Here is a 21,578-nt window from a genome sequence, read left to right on the forward strand (position 1 = left end):
TTTGCCTATTTTCTATTCATCTTACCTAATTACACTTGAGTAAACAATTAGTTCGGGAGAGCCGAACATCTGCGTGGGGGATTTTGTGCATTAGTGGGATGTGGGATGTGGGCTGTTTGCTGTTTTGGCCTCCCAGCTAACCGAAAGTCGAGTGGCTTTAATAACAAAGGCGCAAGAGGTAAAGTTGAACTTTGTAACGGGAATCGAGTGAGTATGCGGTGCGCGTGTGGCTCTGCCGTATTTTTCTCGACTTCTAATCAAAATGAGTTAAATAAACACATAACGTAACCTATTAAGAACTTAGTACGTGACAACAATTTAAATATTTATAAAGTAAACAGAGAGTGCGAGAGAGAGAGCTAGTGGAGAGGAAGAGGCGAGGGGCGTCTAAAAATAGAACCACATATCAAAGAAAATATGAGAAACAAATCGAAAACCGAGGCGCAAGACGTGATAAAACGTTTAACGTTAAATGTGAAAAGCAGCCGCGGAGAGGCCAAAACAGAGAAATAGAGAAACTGAGAGAGACGAAATCGCAGACGGAGAGAGAACAACGTGCAACTGAGTTGTAATCAACAAATAAAGAGCTACAAGTTGTGTAATGTGAAAATATAAAAATCGCGTAGCCGCAACGTGGGCAACGCATTTAACATGATGCTCTCTGGTTCTCTCTTGCTCTCCGGCTGTCTCCGACTCCATTTCTCTCACTCCGTCCATCCTCTCTGTCGCACAGCGCAACAAGTTGCAGTCGGTGGCGGGGGAACCGTCTTTATTGCACTTTTCAGACGAAGTTGTTTTCTGCTGCACGTGTGTATACACACACACACACACACATTTCATACATACAAATTGTCGGGTTGTCTAAAAATAAAACCTGCATACTAAAAATAGAAACCAGACGCGAACACGACAATCCATTGGCCGTTGGATAAACCAACACGACATTACATTGCACATATATCGAGAAACAAACATCACCAAGGGGGCTCCCCGCAGGCAAAGTGGGGAAAGTGGGAAAAGAGGAACCAAAAATGTGGGGGTTTCCCAGGAGGGGGTGCTATATAAACACAAATATAACGCACCATCACAATGTGCGTGCTTCTGCCGCCGACAATTGTCATCGAATCCACCCATTGACTCACTGCCGGTTTTAAAGTCCTACATCAGTATCATATCATACCATATCACACCATACCATATCAGTATCACAGCACCATTCTCAGTTTCACTTCCAATTCAATCTCGCAAGTGGCAGAAAAGATTGTTTTCTTTTTCATTTAAGCGGATTCGATGCTCTCTCGATTTTATTTCTTAGCTGATTACATTTTATTGAGGCAGTTTTGATTAAAACCATCACTCCTTTTAAGATTTGCTGATTTATTAAACTAAGTATTAAACAAACAAAAATAAAAAACTGCAAAATTTTGATTTGGGCATATTTATCTCCGCCAAAAAAAATGTAGCTTGCGTTTTACGGCCATCGAATTTCTATGCCCCCTTTGGACCCTTTTACTCTCTATATTTATATCTATATATAATAGGTTCCTTTACAATCCAAGCACCTCCAAGTGACTCAGCTTAGATTATTGCTACCATAGCATTAAATTCGTAACATTATAAAGAAATCTTATAGATACCAACAGCTGCTGATAAAACCAAGACTTCGTACAACTTTCAATTCCCCTACGAGATTCAATTTATTTTCGATTTGCGATTATTTGTTATTCGCCTCGGTGGCACAATCAAGGACAGTTCCACACCCACGGCGACAGCCATTTAAATCCTCTGGCTGCTATCAATCATCAACAAGCGGGGACGACCCCAACAAACCCGTGCCACAGAAACTGTGCCACAATGAAACATTATCTCTCGCCACACAGAAAACCCGCACGCGGAGAGACTCGGAAAAAGGGTTCAAAGGCCCCTATGAATGGGCTGAGATGGGTCTGTTTGGCCTTAAATGGGCCACCATTAGTTAGATTATCGAGCCCAAATGTGCAATTTGATTTCATCGTCCTTCGAGACGCTTTCAGCGACCGAGGGACCATGTGAGCGGGCCGTTTCTAATTAGAAGTGCGGCAAAAAGGAACTCCAATCCAATGATGAGCAGTGACGGAGGAGCCTTTAAATTTACGCCTCAATGGCTGACTGAAAGTTGAGCGGGGATGCGGGACGAGGCAGGAGGGCACAGGTGGAGACAGGACCCTGTCAAATGTGTATGACAAATGAAGGCCCATCTTGGTCGGGTCACAGGAGCACCATCGCCGCAAGGACACTCCGTGCAACAGGACGAAGGATTGGCCTTTTCAGAAAGGAGTCTTGTGAAAACGACAGCTCATGACAGGCCGAGCTGATTGTATTGCCTATGACCCACAAATTGTAAGAAAATGACAAAGTGAAATATGTAACACAAGGTACGAAATATACTATTTTGTTAAGTAATATTGTCACAAAAACTGCATTTAATTGTTTCAATTATTGTTTATAAATAAACAAAAACTCTACTCAAAACCTAATTAGGAACTTCTGACTTTTATTTCTCCTACTTTCTCGTAATTTAAACCTGAAAAGATAGTTGAATACTGTTTTCAAAACATTCTCCCATCCGTATGACACCCTGCAATCAAATTTTAACACAAACGAACTCTCCCCCTTCATTTCACAAACATTTTCCACCTCTTCTCCGGGGTCGCAAATCCGTGATTCGAATGGAAATCGAGCATCAATGGCCAAATACAACCAGCATGCAATTTATTGAATGAAAGTGAACAGAATTCTCCTACAATAAAAATTTCATGGTAAGGCAAACAGGGAAAACAAATGAGGCTTAAACTTCAATTTGTCCGTGATAAAAAAAAACTCAATTGAAAAAAAAATAAACAAAGTGGCGGGATGAGACAATTATTTACTCATCACCATTACTGATTTTCCACAACTCGTCAATAATTCCTGATTGGTGGTGTTTTAACAAGTTCTAACTAACTTAACATCCAAAATGCATTCAAATGCGAACTATTTTACTTGTCATTGCTGACAGAACCATCATACCCTTGAACTTTTAAAGTACGAGGCAAATAATCCTAGTTAACGTCATTGCTGAGGTAATGGAAGAACAAAAATGGTAATGGAGAAATATAGCGCAAAAGTGAAAGAAAAACCATTTTCGCTTTTTCAAGAAGAAATATACATTTGTTTCAAATTCTTTGATGGACATAATGTGTTGGGTAATTCGAACGACACTTCTTTTTTTTTTGCTGGAATATATTAAAGGTTGAAAAACGTTGTTCATTTCGAGAGTAAAATTCAAAATATAAAACGAACTAAGTCCTTTCTGCTTAACGTTCTCTATTGTCGAATGAAATTTATTCCGCCTTTAGTTTCTTCTTTATGGCCATTGTTGTTTCGTTGCTGAAATCTAAACCCATTTTGAATCGCACAATTTCACTTCAAATTGTCTCTTGATGCAAAATAACGCATACCAACAACCTGTAAAAATATGCATTCAAATATAAGTTAATAGACAAATCAACAAAAGGCACTGCTTTGAAATAGAATTAAGTTCATATGAAATCTGCAGAAAATTGTTAGGGCTTCAAAGTGAAATTAGTCTCGTAACTTACTCCCATCATTGTTGTAAATTATCCAACCAACCCACACACATCAAAATGCATTTCTCAGTGGAAAAGTGTTTCCAGTTAAGATCATTCTCGGCCTGGTTGAGATGGGATGAGCACGAGTATGTGGCAGCATTGTCCGCACATGTGTTACAAATTTACCAAATTTCACTTTCAAAGAGACCAAAAACGGCGCTGATGATGATGATGATGAGGCCGGGGGGTTATGGAAAAGGGGAGCTGTTGCACCTCCAACTGAAACTCCGTCCAACCCCTCGGCAGCCACTGGGCTCATCCCATTATGAGGCGCCGCTTTGCTGTCCGTAAAAGGAGACAACCCGTGACGGCAGCTTTGGCATTTAACAAGCAAGGCACAGCCCAAACGAAGCCACAAAGAGAAAGACACAAGTGCACTGCAAACAATTCATTCATTCTGTGGAAATTCATTTGCCAGCACTGTACATCATTATGTACATCAAGTGAGTTGAGCACTGTCATTACCAAATATATTGGAGATATATCTTAAAATGCCTGAAAACTTTGTATTTACAATCGGTATCATTAATAGACTTCTTATCTACTGATACTGTATTAAAGAAAAACCATATGTGATTCCATGTTTCTCTAGCTTAGTGCATCCTAAAAATGCATTTAAAATATAGCTCATTTTCCATGTGTAGAGAGAGAAAACCGCGATAAGGATAGGAGGATCGTTCCGACTGGTCCTAACCATTTTCGGACTGCGTTTCCATCCAAGCTGCAGCTTTGGGTCGTGTGAAAGTGAAGGGCTGGCTTGCGATGACTTTTGAGGTCGTTTGCCAAAAATTGTGCTGAGTTCAACTTCGCCGCGTAGTGGAACATTTATGAGCAGTGGAGCTATGAGGAGTTAGTTATGAGTGGCGAAAAGGAGCCAGCACAATCTGTGCTGCAGGTTGGCCATCTCTGTCTACGCTGGGACCCTCTCGCTTCCTCTCCGTTTGTCATGCAAAACGGACTGGGGAGCTGAGCTGAGCTGCACTGAACTGAACGGGCTGCCACAGTGTTGGTGCTGCCAAAAAACTGGATTTTCTAAAAATAGACCGTGGGGAAATACTTGAATACGCGCCACATGTGCAACGGCCGCCAAAAGGCACAAAATACAACAGCAAGAAGGCACAACAACTCTCAAGACAAGCCAAGTTGCAGAGCTCTCGTCTTGGCAAACTTCAACTCGGAAGCAGCTCAAAGCTCATCTCGTGTTAGGAGCTATATCCCTGCATCCTCATCCATCACCACCCAAAAAAAAAAGGGTTGAGTGCCGATGGGAAACAGTATTTCCGTTTTGCCCGAAAATAGTTACTAAGGGAGAATCCGTTCAGTTGGCAAATAAAATGCTTCAATGCCTTTCGGCATGGAATTCTTGGGATTCAACAAAATGTGTAAATGAAAAACGAAGAAAATCAAATCGCTTTTATGTCAGTTAACTAAACACGATTTGGTCTTAACTAATATTAAGCATAGCCCTATTTTTAATCCAAATGTTCTGCAAGTCCTAATCTCTGGATATCTTTCTTATAATATTCATCATAAGTAACCATCATTTTATGTAGTTACTTTCAGTGTTTTCAATTATTTTTGAGTGCACAAAATCTAATAGAACCAGCCAGATCGCATCTGCTGAGAGTCCCCAACTAATATTCTGGCTAAATTGGAACTCCTCCAGTCCTAATCAATGCAACAACAAGAAGTTCCCCTATCAAGATTATCCAGTTTCAACGCCTCTCTTCCTTTTCGCCTTACCACCGCCTATTAGAAGTGTTTTCTATTTCATCGATGCCTTCGCAGGCTCTCAAGAGTATTTCCCAGCCAATTCGTCGCGACGTGGCCTCGGCGTCACATCTCGATACGTACACTTAAAGAAATTGGGAATATCAATAATAACTCGTCTTACACTGCATTATTCGAAAGGAATAGATTATTATCCAAATTGAATTAAAGTATGGCAACACTTTCAACAACATTTCTATAAAATCCTCAGTTATCAGTTATTATTTTGAGTTCAATAGTTTTTTTTTAATTTATTTGGCCATATGAGTTTGCAGGAATCAAAGCACAAGTTTTGAGGAGTGTGCTAGCCACTTGCTCCTCAGCTGTCCTTGCCTCTTGTCCAGTTTGCATTTGTTTGGGTGACAGGGTGGCTGCCTGGCTATCTGGCTATCTGGCTGGCTGGCTGGATGGACTGGCTCCAACTACTTGGGGCTGGGTTGTCTTGATGGGTTTAACAATTTAACAAGTTCCATGCAAGTTGCTGCTGCTGGTCGTTGTGCTGCTGCCTCTGTGTCTGCCATTGCACGCAAAGTGGTTTAACTGGTATTATTATTATTATTTTTATTAACTATAGTGGCCAGTTATATGGCTCATTCCCGCCCAGCTCGTTCTCTGCTCTCTGGCCAGCGTTCCGAGTCAGCATTCCAAGTCCGCCAAACCCACCAAAAACTAATTTCAAATCTTTTCCTCCCCCCAGCAAGCTGTGTGCAATGTGGCGTATACGTAATAATTCCTGGAGCGTTCGTGAGGAAACGCTGTTCATTAATATTATTGTTCTCCTTTTAGCTATTAAGTCATTATGTAAGGCGACAGTTCCCGTCGAAGAAAGATATATGTATGTATGAAGTGCGCAGGGCGCAGCGCGATAAGAGTCAAGGGTAAGTATGAATCGAGTAGTACATTCTTCAAGTTGCAGCTGTCAAGATGGTTGAATGAATGAATGTTGAGCCCAGCCGAGGGAAACTTTAAGAAGTTATATTATGGAGGAAAAGCAGCAAGGATTGAATGGGTGGATATTGAGCAGAAATGACAGCGGACAAATTGGAAATTCAGTTCATAAAACAGGGCGCAAAACAAAGTGTCATTTAAGCAAAGCTTAGTTCATTTAAATTATTAATGAAAGTGAAACTCATAATAATCATTAATTCGTACTTTAATCAGCCGCAATTACCAAGCAATTTGAAATATTTATAGAATCAAATTGAAAAGTTATATAGCAACAACAGGTATGATGAACACTGTGGGTCAAAAGTCCACCTACGCGAAATCCCAGCTGACATGAAATTTATGTGCTGTGCAATCTGAAATGCTTAAAAAAACGTAAACGTAAAACATATTAATATTTCCATTATTTATATATTATTCTAAGAGTTGAAAACACATAGATCAATTGATCTATAGAAAGAGGAGCAAATGACATATAGTAAAACTGGGACGATCGTGGCTGGCTATATAGTACGATTCTCCATATTCCTCGCTCTTACTCGGTCGCTTTATTCGCCTCCCCGGGGCCCTGAGCTCAACGCCAAGGCCATTTATAAATACTCCAAGCTAAAAATAACATTTGTTGTTGTACGCCTTGCCATATATACATACATATGTACATATATGCGTAATTGTTGTTCTTTTTCAGCAAACCAAAAAAAAAAAAACAACAAGAGCAACAAAAAACAGCAGCGATTAATGGCTGAGCGATATGCAAACAGCAAATGGCAGCGGCGACTCGTTTCGTTCTGAACCCAAGTCGCGCCAAGGCGATATCCAATGCACAAAGCCGATGGCAAAGCCAAAGATCCCAAAACGAGCAGAAGATTGGGAACTCAAGAGTCGCCGCTGATATGGCTCGATGTTTTATTAATAAGTTTAGTGCCTACACATGCCAAAGCCACGGCTGTGCGAGCGACTAAAAAAAGATTCGTAGCCCACATTTGATGGACTATAACTACATACTACGTATGTATACTACGTATATATCAGCTCGGCCAGCGCTCTGCCAGCTCTGCCAGCACTCCAGACCCGGCATTATCTCGACCCAGGTTCCATTCGTTTTATTTTGGGGTGTTGGCTGATAACACGGCCAGCTGCCTACCCCACATCCTCCCGCCTCCAACCACCGCGATCGGAATATTTTTGCACATAAAATATTATTAATAGTATATATGTATATACACGGCACAACATACCATCGGGAAAGCAGGCGCACTGGGCGATAAAAGTCGTTCCCTGAGCGTCTTCGATTCCCATCCCATAATCATAATCATAATCATAGTCATAGTCATCGACATAATCATTATAATGCCGTGCAACCCTGGTATATTCACTTTTGCTCTTTTCGGGCGCCTCCAAATATCGATTCCATGCACCTTCATTCCACACACTCAATCACCCACTCACACACGTGTGCACACACATTAATAAATACGAAATTTATGGTTTTATGGTTTCCCCGAATATAACTGTTCAGTTGACTACGTATGTATGAAAATCCGATTCCGAACCCCAAATGAAAATATTTCGATAAATGAACAGAAAATTTGTTTTGCTAAGAAGCTAGGTGGGGAAAATGCAAATAAATATATAAAAAAAAAAACAAAAACAAGCGAAATAGGTGCAGAGTCAGTATGACATTTTGATTGTATAGTATTCGTAGGTGATTCGAGGTTATGAATAGAGTGTGTTCCGTGCAACCACAATTAATGGCATACCCAACACTGCAAGTCCTTGATTTCTCATCGTAATATATAAGATATGTAGTAATCACCTCTTGACAATCGAAAAGCCGCAATTAAAATTCTGCTTTTGAGGACAAACTTTTGCCATGGCAAGCCAAGGGAATCCCAACTAAAGGATTTCCTCCGATGGCAAATAGTTTTGGCTTTAAGAGAAAAATTCGCAAAAGACGACTTATCCTTGCTTGGCGCGATTCCGTGCAATTCGTTTGATTCCTAATTGATCGGAATTAAAATAATTGATCGGCCAGTGGCGCCAGCAAAGTGCTAAATACCCACCACCACCTCCAACCTCCAACTGGAGCACTCTATCAATTCGTTGTCGGCCGTTCTCTATTTATTTTGTTATTAAATAATAAGACACAAATTAATGCAATTTGTTTGCACAACCCAACACTACCGAGCTCCAACCGGGCGGTCTCTCAATTAACCCCCCAAGACGAAGAATTGCCGGGCGAAAAGTGAAATGAAAGCAGAAGGCAGAAGCAAGAAGACTGGCGGGAAGACAAAAAGCAATTTTTAAATCGCTACTTCTATTTTCTGATTAGTCATTGTCTGGCCACGCGACAACCGAAAAGTAGAAAGCGAAAACGCATTAATTAAGCAGTTTGGGGGTCTTCGAAGATTACAATCGCCACATGAAAAAAAGTAGCAAAGTAGTTCATCTACAAACGTGCCCAGCCCAACTGGCGGCACCTCCGGAGCCCAGAGCTCCCCATCCGATCCAGCGATGGCCATTGACTTCCAGGTCACAAGATAACAATGCCGAAACTCCAAACCTCAAAAACCTCAAATTTGGCACTACATGATAAATGGTTTTCAGCTTTTTTCAGCTTTTTCAGCTGCTAGTTTTTATTGGTGCCCCCCAGCTGCCAGAGCTACCTGACCAAACTGGATGTGGTTGTTTTCGATTTGTTTTGTCTTCGCTTTTCTTTTCTGTCAGATTCAATTAATTGGCATTTACTTAAATTATCCGATGATGTCGGCCAATCAAATACTCTTTAAGTGTAATTGGATTTTTGTCGGCTTTTCTAATAGAGCTCGATTATACTTAAGTGGCGTTCTTTTGTCTCGAAAAAGATACTCTTTGCTGGCTTCAAATCGTATTGTTTTGTAACAATAAGTAGTGATCTGGCAATCAATGCTCTGTGTGAATAAAAATTGGGTAATGATGGAATCTCTCAAAAGAAAGAGTGTCAAATTCTGTTGAAAAAGTGTAGATCTACACATATGTGGGGAATCCCACCCAGTCGGATCTAGAGCAACTATTTGATAGTTGGTGATTTTTTCCAAAACCCATTGCGAATTCCCATTTTTAGATGATATAATCACGCTGCTTATCATCGATTTGGCTGACTGAAATGATTTCCTGTTCACTTAAAGAATAACATCATATTAATGGTTTAACATTCTGTTATAATCAATAAATTTTTAAATCGCTTTCCGCCGACTAGAAAACCTAATTAACACAAAAACCGTTTGTGAGTTGAATTGTCGCTAGTGTCAACGATGTTTGCATTGCTTAACCCCTGCCACCGATGAAAGATCCTTGCCCCACAGACCACTCTCAATTGAATATTCTTGAGCTAATTCGATTGCGGCTCGACTCCCAGTGGCTTCCATTGACTGATAGAGCCCATTGAACTTGTAACCGCCAAAGCTTCTTCTCCGCCGCCAATCAAGGCAGTTAGCATACGTTTTTGACGTAATGCCGGAGCAGCCATGTCGTCGCCTCCATTCCATTCCATTCCCATTGATTGATGGACTCGACGGCTCCTCGGCGTGGGCTTACACATATTTTTAAGCTAATTACGCGGCGCCTCCGACTCCAATCAAGTGCTATCACATTCGCCACAAACACTCACGTAAATTATTGGAAGGCGAAGAGAATTACTTGTCGTATACCTAAATAGTACGTACGTACACAGTACAAGCGAATCACTTGATTTCGTCGGCAAACAAAAACAAATAATTGACTGAGGGCGAAACGAAATCGAGTTGAACAATATAATCACTTGAAAATGTCAGTTATAAGACCAGTCAGCCAGCTCTAAAGACCCAAAAAAAAAAAAAAAACAAATGATCCATCGTCTTAGAATCGAATTTCAAGTGTTGCCATTGACGTTTAATTGCCGCTTAACAAATTCATTCTCCTTACGCTTTGTTTTCCTTTCGGCTTTGAATCCGTGAATAATGACAGTTAAAGCTTGTATTCATTTCACGAGATGTCTGTTCTTTTTTTTCGAACTAATCGACAGCGAAACTGAATCGAAACGGTAGACGATAGAGAATGAGTTTTGTTTATTTTTTCGATTTTTCAATGGTTTTTTTGTTAGACTTCAACGGCTGATTGTTGTATGGAAATTGGGCGCCCTTGGCGGACTTCCGCGTTACGATGAAAGTGAGTAGATAAACTGAAGAAAAACAAGAGATATTGACTCGAGTTCATCATCCTATTCATATTTTTCAGTTCTGTTGTGATTCCCGGATTCTGAATTAATTTCCAATATAAACTTTATAAAAAAGGAGTGCCATTTTAACATGAAATTCTTTTAGATACTTCTTACTCAACTAAAGGAAGTAAGGGGGAGATGGTGACAGTTTCCGAGACTGCATCCTAGTTCAACTTTTGAGATCTCAACGTTTATACGGACAAACCAACGGACAGATAAACGGACAGACATACGGTCTGGCAAACAGACATGGGATACTTTTCAGGGTGGAAACCCTTCTTTCTAACTGTTTCATACTATTAAATTTGAAATGTAATTATAGGTCTATTTATATTTGCGGATGAATCGTGGCTATTCTTTTCTGTTGCTTAAATGCATATAGCCATCTTAAACCACAAATAACCTTGATCATTTGATCAATCTTAGCCGGTTAACGAAATACATAGAACTATAATTAGAAACCCGTAAACGAGTTTAGGCAAAGCAAATAGTCTAAGATCATTAAACACAATTTAAATATTGACCAGATGTCGTCGTAGCAAGCTAAAATTAATTAAACACTGTGCAAAGATGCCGGCTATTTTTAGACTGCTCAGATTTGACTGTTTGCCTAGACTAATCCGAGAGGTATAGGTCTGCCAACACCTTCGGCTTAATCGGACAAAAGTCTGTATTTCAGGCTTTATACCCCACACACGCCCCAAGTCGCCTAATGAATAAACAACGAATATTTTCCTGTTTTCATAATAATATTTCGATATTTATGTAGATACATACATACATACATACATAGAGCTAAAGCGATATCAATGCAGAGACCCGACCGGGCGACATATCATATTACTAACTAATCGCCGCTTTTTGTAACTGCTCGGATTCTATTTATAGAACGCGCCAATTCAGCGAGAACAAAATTTATTGTTTATATAAAAGTTATCTTTAAATTATCATTAATTTATCGTGCATAATATACTCGCACTGTGCGGTTCTCCATGTCAGCATTATGTATGTACACATGCTCTGGCTCCATTTGCGCCAATGGATTTGCGACTGAGTGTCGCTAAATGGCGCGATCTTAACTATATTATATATATTTATGTCTGCTGACAAATGCGATATCTCTTAGAAAATAAATGCGAGCTGAGAATGAAATGTGTACATTACCGTAACAGTTCCTAATAAACAAAAGTTTACACGGGGTTGAAGGTCTTGCCAACTCGCGTTCGGATTAAAAAGATACAAGTTTTAAGATTTCCGCATAGTCTCGAAAGAATTCTTTGCGTAGTTGGTAACAAAAACATTTGCGATTCGCACTTGAAATATAGTAAGCCGACCTTGTCTTAGTGCATTAACAAGCCATAACAAGAAGCCTTAATTTCATTTAACTTTTAATTGAGTTTGCCGCAACTTAGTTGCGCCGACCTACTTCGCTCTCTCTCCCTTTTAAATTTCTAGGAACTATAAAAAAAAAATAAAAATAAAGAAACAGCAGTGTAACCATGAAATAGCCAATAGCCTCGCATTTGCATATCGAGCCGAGTTTTTAAACTAAATTGCCAAAACGCTTTTGGCTCTGCGAAGCTGACTGGAAAAAGTGGCAGAAACTCGAGCGAGTTCGAACGACCAGCGAATGAATCAGACGACTTTAAGTTTTAAATCGAGAGAAAAAAACGTTGAAACTTACATACTTATAAACATTCGTATAAACGAGATATTGTATAAGAAAGTCGAGTTGTACTCATAGCACAATTTTTGCACATGTTCGTTTTCATTTGTGATTAAGTAAGCAATTAACACATTTTGAGCAAATTGCAAGTCGCAAATATGTAAAATGTGGTAATGATACATTTTATGCATCTGATAAGAGATAAAAAGCATCGAGAACAACAATTAAATGAATGTGAGCAATTTATTTTCCTAAAAAATATATATTCACTATGAAAATAATTTAAAATATCATTCATACTTACGCGATATGTTTGTTGTATAGTGTGTAAGTATGTGCTGCAATTGTTGGTGTAGTCACAACCACGGATCCAGTTATATATTAATTTTGATTTCCGTAGAATAAATATTACTTATTTTGTTGCAAAGGACAAATTTGTTGGAGTAAATATGTGGGTCGTGTTTCACGCTGAAACATATAGTCCTAGGAATCGATTGGAACGCTTGTTGTTGAAGGTATTTCAACAATGTTTATATTGAACCGGAGCTGCAAAAATATATAAAATACAAATTTTCAATATTTTTGTTTCAATTTAAATTGCATATACAAACATTGCCGGGAAAAGGCGATATAGTTAATTTAAAATCTTCGTTTGATGGGCGGAAAATCCAGCAATTAGCGAAGCGCCAAAGTTGTTGAACCGAATTAAGTTGGCCAATTATACATGTTTGCAAATATTAAGGGTATTTTTTTAACGAATAAATACAACATTTTTCAGAACTTTAAAAGATATTTACATAAGTCTGAAGCTATTACCCCTCCTCCAAAAATTCCTATACATTTTCTTTGATTTTTTTAGGCGCAGTTGTGAATGACCAAAAATATAATTAATGCTGAGGCAAAACAAAATAAATGAACTTAATTTACATTTATATGACAAATTCGGCCTCTTTCAGTTTGTTGTTGACAGAATTAATTAATGTTGTAAGCGTATTGTAACAGATGTGGATAAGTTTTCACGTTGACTTATTTTCACAGAATTGTTATTTACTTCCATCTCGCAATTAAAGTTTTTCCGGGGCACACGATGATGTTGCAACACCATTCCCTCCTCCTCCTGAAATTTATCAGTTGCATCCGAATTGCGAGCAAAAGTTTACCGACCGTATTATTGCTTTTTTTGCAGCGGATAAAGTTGAGCATGGGATGAAAATACTTTTAAAATTTAATTATTAAAAAACATGATAAGGACGGGAAATATTTGTATTCACAATTATCACAATTCAATTAATTCATTATTTGACCTTTGTATATTTTCATAGTCCTGCGATGCAAAAAAAAATCCCTAACGATGCCAATTAAGTGACTGTTTGTTAGCTGTGGCAACAAATTAGCCTGCATCAACATTGCCAACAGCTAAACATATTTAAAAAAGCGGAAAATGCAAGTGAAAAATAGTTCAGAAATTGGTCAACGCAGCATCTTAACAAGGATCCTTGTGGATTATTAAGGACATCAGTAAGTAAAGTCCAATATTAAAATGCCTTAAATATCTTTGTGAGAATAAGGAAAAGTTTTATCGTCGAAATTCCACTTTAAGTAAGAAAGATGATATTATCCGCAGGGTATTTAAAGCATATATTTAATGCAGAAAAGGAAAGTTTTCAATTAAAAGCATAAATTCAAAACTTAAAACCAAAGCTTGCTTTAAATTTCCCATTAAATATCCCGAATCAATGCGACTTTTCCTGCTACCTCTTGGTTTACTTTCGGGTTCTGCGTGCTGTGAAAATGTGTGGAAAATTCTATCATCTGTTGCTTCCGGCCAATGCAAATGATGGTCACCGTGTGAAAAGCCCCTTTGACATTGTCAATCAATTCATGTTAGCCAAACTTGCACCCGCTATCAGCAAACATATAGGATGTGACGCAGCTCGGTGGCAAATTGAGTTTAAGCTGGTTCTGGCTTTTTTCCGCGGGCCTTACATGTGCTGAAAAGTGGGCGGGACCACGCCCACAGCATAGTGCACCGGTGGGTGGCTATGGATGCAAATGAAGTGGGGCGAGTGGAGCGGAGCTAATTGCTTTCATAGAGCGCCTACCCTAAAAAGTATGCTAAGCAAACGGGTGCATTTTAGTTTTTCTGGGAAGAGGCCAAGTTATTAAAAAACTTTTGTGCCCGTATCCAGGGTACACTTTTCCAAGAATTTCCCCCGCACACCGACATTTTTTTTTCTTACACCTAAATTGGTGGCGAGAGCAAATTCGCAGAGCCCATAAAAATAATAATAAATTTTCCTTCTCTCTCGTTTGTGGGGGAAATTGCAGGACAAACAGTTGTTAAAAGCTCCAAGAGTCGTAAATTTATGGCTGGGTGTTTTGGGGCGCTGGGGGAGATGGAGGTGGTGTCGATAGCTCGATACCTCTCCGGGTATGCATATTGACTCGCACATCGCATTTTCCTCGCACTTTTCCGATGGCGATTAATGCTAATAGAGAAAAACCCCGCCCAAAAAATTAAGACAAACAAACGCAGCGACAAAGTGAAGTGAAGAAGGAAAAACTGAGGGGGAAGCAGACCCTTTGTGGACTTTCACCGCCGCACTGGCGTCGTTTTCTTCAATCTACTCTACTTACATTCTGTTTATTAAACAAAAACACTCAAATTGGGGCCACAGGCAAGCCCACATATATTGCCCATAACGAAAGGGCGCCGAGAAGAAAAGCGGAAAATCAGTCGGCAGGGAAAACTGGCCGCCAGGTAGGCGGACATTGATAACAGCGAGTTCCTTTCATATTTTCATCGGAAAATGTATCGCATCTTGTGTCGCTGGCACGGCAGACCCATAGGCAAATTTTCGAGCGGGCGGTGGAATCGTGAAATTCTTGCTAAATTGTTTTCTTTCGCTGAAAAATATCTTAAGAGAGGACCGAGGGTCGCCTCTGCAGTTGCAAATTAAACGCAAGAAATGAGATAACAACTAAATTAAATTTATATATACGTTTTAACAATAACATCACATATCAGCCATTGTGTTTCTAAACATTTAGCAAGATTATGTTTACAACTTTTAGTTTTATTTTATCCCTCTTTTTGGTGTTTAAATTGATGTAAAGTATAAGTATTTATGTATTAAGAAGTCTATTTAAAGCTTTTTTAAGTTGCAACTAACTTAAATGCATAGCATACTTAACAACTCCTCTTAAAAATCTATCAAAAACGAACTATTGTTAACCTGCTTAAGCCAAGAACTGCAAAGACGCCCCATAAATTCGCTTATCTGTTGCTTTTGGCATATTGAGGCACTTAATTTATGCACATGGAGGGGTTTTACTGGGGTGGGTCATGGCAAGGAAGTGGAAGTGGAGGGCAGGAACTGCCAATCGACACTTTCCGGGAAAGGAGCCGTTGGAGGAATTGGGGGCAAACATCGCCTCCGGTCATATCGACACCGTCTTGTGGCAGCGCCCAGGAACAGCAGCAAGTCGAGAAGGCCGGGCCATTAATGCCAAGTTAAAACAACATAATTTAGTGTCGGGCCTTTGGGCCCAAACATAAACAATTCGCCTACAAAAGCGTTGAAAGGGCCCCAAAATGATGGCCACTTGGCCAGAGGTGGGATTTGAAGGGAAGTCGCCGAGTCCGAGGGCAACAAGGTTGCCCAAATCACCGAATAGATTAGCAGCTTTGTTGTGGGTAGATTACAATTATGTAAATTAGGGTTCGGGCAAGTTGTGTTTTATGTTTATTATTTGTGGATTTCCAGGAATCTTAACGCACTTGTGGCTTAAAGCGTGTGATTTAGGATAAACATGGGTAAAGTATAAAGTGTCAACAGAAATGTCATGCGAATATTTATGGCAATATCTTTGGTTAAGTGTCATTATTACTTTGCTCATTTGCAATTCCATGTTTATTTCATTAACGAACGCTTCTCAGGTCAAAGGTTTAGTTCAACATCAAGGCCGCAATTATTATTTGCATTAATTTTGATTTTAATTGTATTGAAACAATTCTTGATTTTGCATTGCCGCCAACTTATGGAACTTTAGCCGGCAATTGCAAGCCAGATAAGAAATTCCAAACTTAATGAACAATAAAATGCACTGACCTTGATTTTGCTTTTTATCGCTTCTGGATTGGTTTTTTCAGTTCAACTTCTCGCCGAAACTTTTGGCCGCGAAAAAAGTTTAATAAACTTGGCCGAAAGGCCAGAAGTGAGCTTAATTGACGTTGGGGTATTTATTACTTCTGCCCAAGCATTTTGCTATGAAAATTAGTGCATGCTATTGAAAACATACTTGAACTATAGACATTCAGTCAAGCAAATACCAAAGTAGATGTCACAGCACTGATTTGCTTGAACAAATCCCAACGTCTGACTGTGAAATTCCCGCATAAATGTACAAATATACATAACAAAAGCAAACTTGTACTAAATCCACTACCAATTGTCAAATGTCACATGTCATGTCCCACAGGAATAATGCCATAAAAAAAGGAGCCGAGGCAAAAAGGCTTCTTTATTGGCCAAATTAAATTACTTTGGACTTTTGGGAGCCCACAGCAATGTGTGCAAAATAATCTTACTCTCGTTTTCAACTGTTTTTTTTTGTCAACACAGTTTGGATTTTGGTCTATAAACGATGTTAATAATTGCGCCGAACACAAATGTTTACGCTTAAATATTTCCACAAAATAAAAATAGGTTTATTACGTGTAAAAACAAAGCATAATTTATTTTGCACTTTCCCGAATGGCTTGGGAAATTTGTGTACGCTTTAATTAGGATTGAAAACATGGAAATTAAAAGAAAATACAGTCGCATTCAAATTCCTTAAATCAGTTTGCCCTTTTGATTGAGCACCATTCAGTGTTTGTAAATCACAGCTGCTTCATGGACACATAAAATTCATATTTGGCATGGGTGTGAGCCAAAATCAGTGTGTATGAATGAGAAAATATTTAGCAGGAAAACGCAAAGCGTGCTTTCACTTTTCGGTTGCACAGCACAGCACACAGTGGGTGCATGCAACAATCTGTTTATTGATAGTGACTACTAGTTGGTCTCGTTGTCGCGCTGATATTCTGCTAATTGGCGGAAAAACAAGGAGGCATTCGACTACGGTATTGACTCGAATTAAATGTCCAATTGAAACCAAAGCAAATAATTGGTTAACATGCTTACATTTATATTCGAAATAGACCGTAAAGGAAAAAGGTTTCAGTGTACTTTAAAGCTGCCCTCTGGAAACAATTCATCTAGCTAATGGCTAAAAAACGCATTTAAATGCATCCGCTCATTCCCCAGAATCCGCGACTGCATCGATCTACCCCGTTTTTAGGCCCTTATCTGTGGGCGGATTTTGTTGCGGGTTGCATTAGCCTGGTCGAAACGAATGGCTGGCTTCCATGGCTTCCACACCATAGGCTAAATGTCGGAGCACAGTAGTTGGGAATCAAGGGGGAACTTGGGAAACTGGAAACTGGTAGCCAGGGCAACAGAATAGCCGGGTTTTGGGGTTCGCTCATTTCACGCTCCGCCAATACAAGGATGAAGCTTATGCACTTGTCGGTCTCATTGACGTAATTCTCGGTGTGGCTGTTGCATTGCATTCCATGCATTCGAGTCGACTCGACTAAGGCGGAAAACGAGTTAACATTAAGAGTCGGAATGGTGGCTTGAATGGCATCTAGATATCTTGCCAAATATATCAAAACGTAAATTGGCAACACATTCATACATTTAATCTGAGAAAGTGGTGCTATGAAAGGCAATTAAAAGCAAGCTGCTAAGTAAGGCGAGTGTTTTTAAATCGCAAGATCTGTTATGAATATTTAATACCTTAGTACATGCACTAAGCACTAACTAACGCTACAAGTCTAAGCCTTACTATGCTCTCTCTCTGGAAAGACCAAGATGTGCATATTTATGGAAATTACTTCCACTTCGTTCATAATCCCGCCTAATCCTTCATTCTGCAGCCACCAAAACTCAAAACAATTAGCAACATTTCAAAGAAGGAGCTGCAAGTCCTTGTTTGCCAAAGGAAGCAAGTGGAACCTCTAGCTTGCTTCGAGTGCATTTGCATATATGCAAATCATATTACAAGGATATCGAGACCTCTCAGGAAACCCACCACAGACCAACATGTGGGCTCCTCCTTTGTTGCTTCAGCTGATGAGGCAGGAGGAAGTCAGCCAAGTCATTCGCATTGATTTGGCCATGGTCACCTGGTGTCTACCATGTTCTGTCTAATTTATGCAGTGCCAACGGATTCCGAGTGTCAAATTATTTATAGTGGAATTTTTGCTACACATCCCGCGGTAAACTCTATAATTTCAATAAACCAACACAAATGTTCCCCAATTGCCAATCGCGGTTATTAACATACCGCAATCTTCTGTTAAATGATTAGGCAAATAATGTCTCTTTCTCTTAAATAAAAAGCGGGCCAGCGACTTCTTTTCTTTAGCCTTGTGGAATTTTTTATACTTTTCCTGATACGGGCTGTGGAAATTTTTACACAACAGCTACATTCCCAATCAATTTTTTATTTGTTTCCAACACTGTTTCTCATTTTTTCGACTTTCTGTGTATTATTTCAACAACGCGCAAAAAACTTTTCAGGCTTGACAGCAAAGAAAATGGGAAAGAAAAAATATTTGGCATGTTCCTTCTTTTCTGCTTGCCTGCCTGTCATAAATGGATGATTAAACAAAGTGACAGTAATTTTTGGAGGTGTGAACGGATATAAAATGCGCTGATCAATAAAAGTGTTGATATGATATACAAATTTAAATTGTGTACTGGGTGCGGTAATTTTTCTGTTTTTCGCAATACAAAACCGTTACAATCGTGAAAAGTTTCCAAAAATAATAAATAGTAGTTCACAAAAGAAGGTTCCAATTATCTTATATCCCACAAGATTTGAAAGCAAGATTTAAGAAATAAAATTGTTAACAAAATTGCAGATTCACCTCGTAGATGTGGTCGTAGCTAAAATTCTTATCTTGAATCTAAACTCTACCTATAGTTTCCGAGATCTCGACGATCGTGCGGACGGACATACGGACAACACGGACAACACAGACAGGCATGCCTAAATAGACTTGCCCTTTTATCCTAATTATGAATAGATAGAATATAATAGGGGCTGAAACCTATATTTCAACGCGTGTAGCATACCCTTTTAGCCCGCGAGTAATGGTTCTGATTCTTACGGAATTTTAAAGCCCAAAAATATAGCAAAATTGTATTAGATTCAGTTAGTATATTACTTCTAATTTAATTATGGGCGTCAAATTTCTTATTGACAGTTGACAGTTTTTTCGAACGAAATATAAATAAATTTTTGAATGCCTAAGCTGTTTTCATTCTAAGATATATGTAGTTAAGAGTATTCACTTTTATAAAAAGAAACCCGTAGGCAGAACTTATGTTATGTAGACAGCACTTATGTTATAATAATTAAAAAATTCCATGAAAAAGCATAGTTTAGAAATTGAAAAGTGTAAGAATGTAAGAAATATTTTCTATACTTTTTTCATTGAATTGTAGCAGAGCAAGATCTCTGCATACTCGAAAACTTTGAAAACATTCTCGCATACACTTAAAAAAAACAGACATCCCAAACAAGAACAGAAGACTCAAATTAAATTAGCAGGACGCTAAATGATCACACGGTCGCTCTAAAAGAAAACAACAGAAGTACAAAATTCACAGCTAAGAAGAAGAAAATGAAATTTTTGTTGTTAGCGAAATTCGCAAAAAGATGCAATGCTGCTGTATAGACCAGGCGATACCACACAGATACAGATACAGATACAGATACAGGGACAGATACAGATACAGATACTCAGATAGAGATACGCCCATGCCTCCATATTATTTATACCCACACAAATAAAGATACAGCTAGAGATAGAGATAGATAGCGAGATAGAGCTGAAAAGGTTGGGCGACAATTTTCGCTCCAAGTTCCAGAGGCCCGCTCAGGAACGGTACTGACGATGGGGCCCCACCATCCACACATGCATGGTGTAGTTGTTGCTTCTATTTTTAGAACATTAGATGATAAGATTGCGTCGTGGCCGAACGACAAAACTTTTTGCGGTTTTAGCGCAAATGAATATACAAAAAGTAAAAAAAAAAAGAAGCAGAAGAACAATTGTTTGAACAGAGCTCGTTTTAAACCAGGAACTAGGGGCAAATACATTTTATTAGACCAGGATCACAACTTAAATCAACCCGTGTTATTATTTTAGATTAACTGACGTTCATTATACAAACATTGAACATAGAAATGCAATTTTTATTTAACTTGTTAACTTTCCAGTTTTCGTAGCTTTGCTGTTAGGTTTTCCGCCAAATTATTAGCTTAATTTCATTTCATTTAAAAACTTTGCTGTATGCCCCGAAGTATGTACATGAAAGCTAATCGCAAGCAAATTGTTTGTTCCAGAGTTTCTGAACACTATTCTATATTTAAGGTAAAAGTTTAGGGCTGTGTGCGAAGAGCAACCAGGAAAAGACTAAACAAACGCCTCTTAAAATATTTTTTGCTCGGTTTGCTTTTCTTTTTTTTTTTTTGCGAATGCGACGTCGGCCGCGAGGGAAATTATGCGAATAAATACGCTTCTGAGAGTGAGAAAATTCGGCCAAAAAAAACCGAACTGAATTGTTTAGCTAACGCAATTTAGGAATATTTTAATTTGGGGCAAAAAGAATTCCAGGTATATCAGCTTAAAATAATACTAATTACTGTATATCGACAAAAAACACTACATTTAGAATTGGCATAATTTGGAAAATAACACAAAGTATTGTACGCTTCAACGAATCTATTTAAATTAAATGTCTACTTTATACTACAGCTTGTATAACGCAAATAAATATTCTCAATATTTTCTTTTAAGTTTAGTTGCACCTACATTGCGAACTTTCTAGGATAAATTGATAAAAAAAAAAAAACAGAAAACACCTGTTCAATCTGAATAGTGGAAGACGACGGCATGGTTGGCTTTGAAGCCAGAAATAGGGAGTCTAACATGTTTATTACTTAATATTTTGCAAGCAAACACCATGGAAATGGGGGAAACATTTGTATTTCTGCGCAAATGTTGACACAGAACAGATACCCAAAAAAAAAATACGATTCAACGTGCAAGCTGTGAGCATTCTGCGTTTCTGCCAGTTGCCAAAAATAATATGCTGTAAGGTCTCGAGGAAGCTGTCAATTACGAGACCCACCCACCACCCCCACAGGCACACACACACACTCCTGTGCAAATAGCGAGCGCCTCCCT

At 38.9% G+C, this 21,578-nt stretch overlaps 1 protein-coding gene across 4 annotated transcripts in view; it reads right to left on the bottom strand.

Moving 5' to 3' along the window:
* LOC6619393 (receptor-type guanylate cyclase Gyc76C) overlaps positions 1–21,578 on the bottom strand; it is a 37,828-nt gene that overhangs the window by 11,447 nt on the left and 4,803 nt on the right. For all 4 annotated transcript variants that reach the window (XM_032719650.1, XM_032719649.1, XM_032719651.1 and 1 more), the window contains one exon: positions 12,573–12,814. The gene's annotated coding sequence lies outside the window, so the exon portion shown is untranslated. The remainder of the gene's footprint in view (positions 1–12,572; positions 12,815–21,578) is intronic.

This window comes from Drosophila sechellia, chromosome 3L (assembly GCF_004382195.2).
Source record: "Drosophila sechellia strain sech25 chromosome 3L, ASM438219v1, whole genome shotgun sequence".
NCBI classification, from domain to species: domain Eukaryota; kingdom Metazoa; phylum Arthropoda; class Insecta; order Diptera; family Drosophilidae; genus Drosophila; species Drosophila sechellia.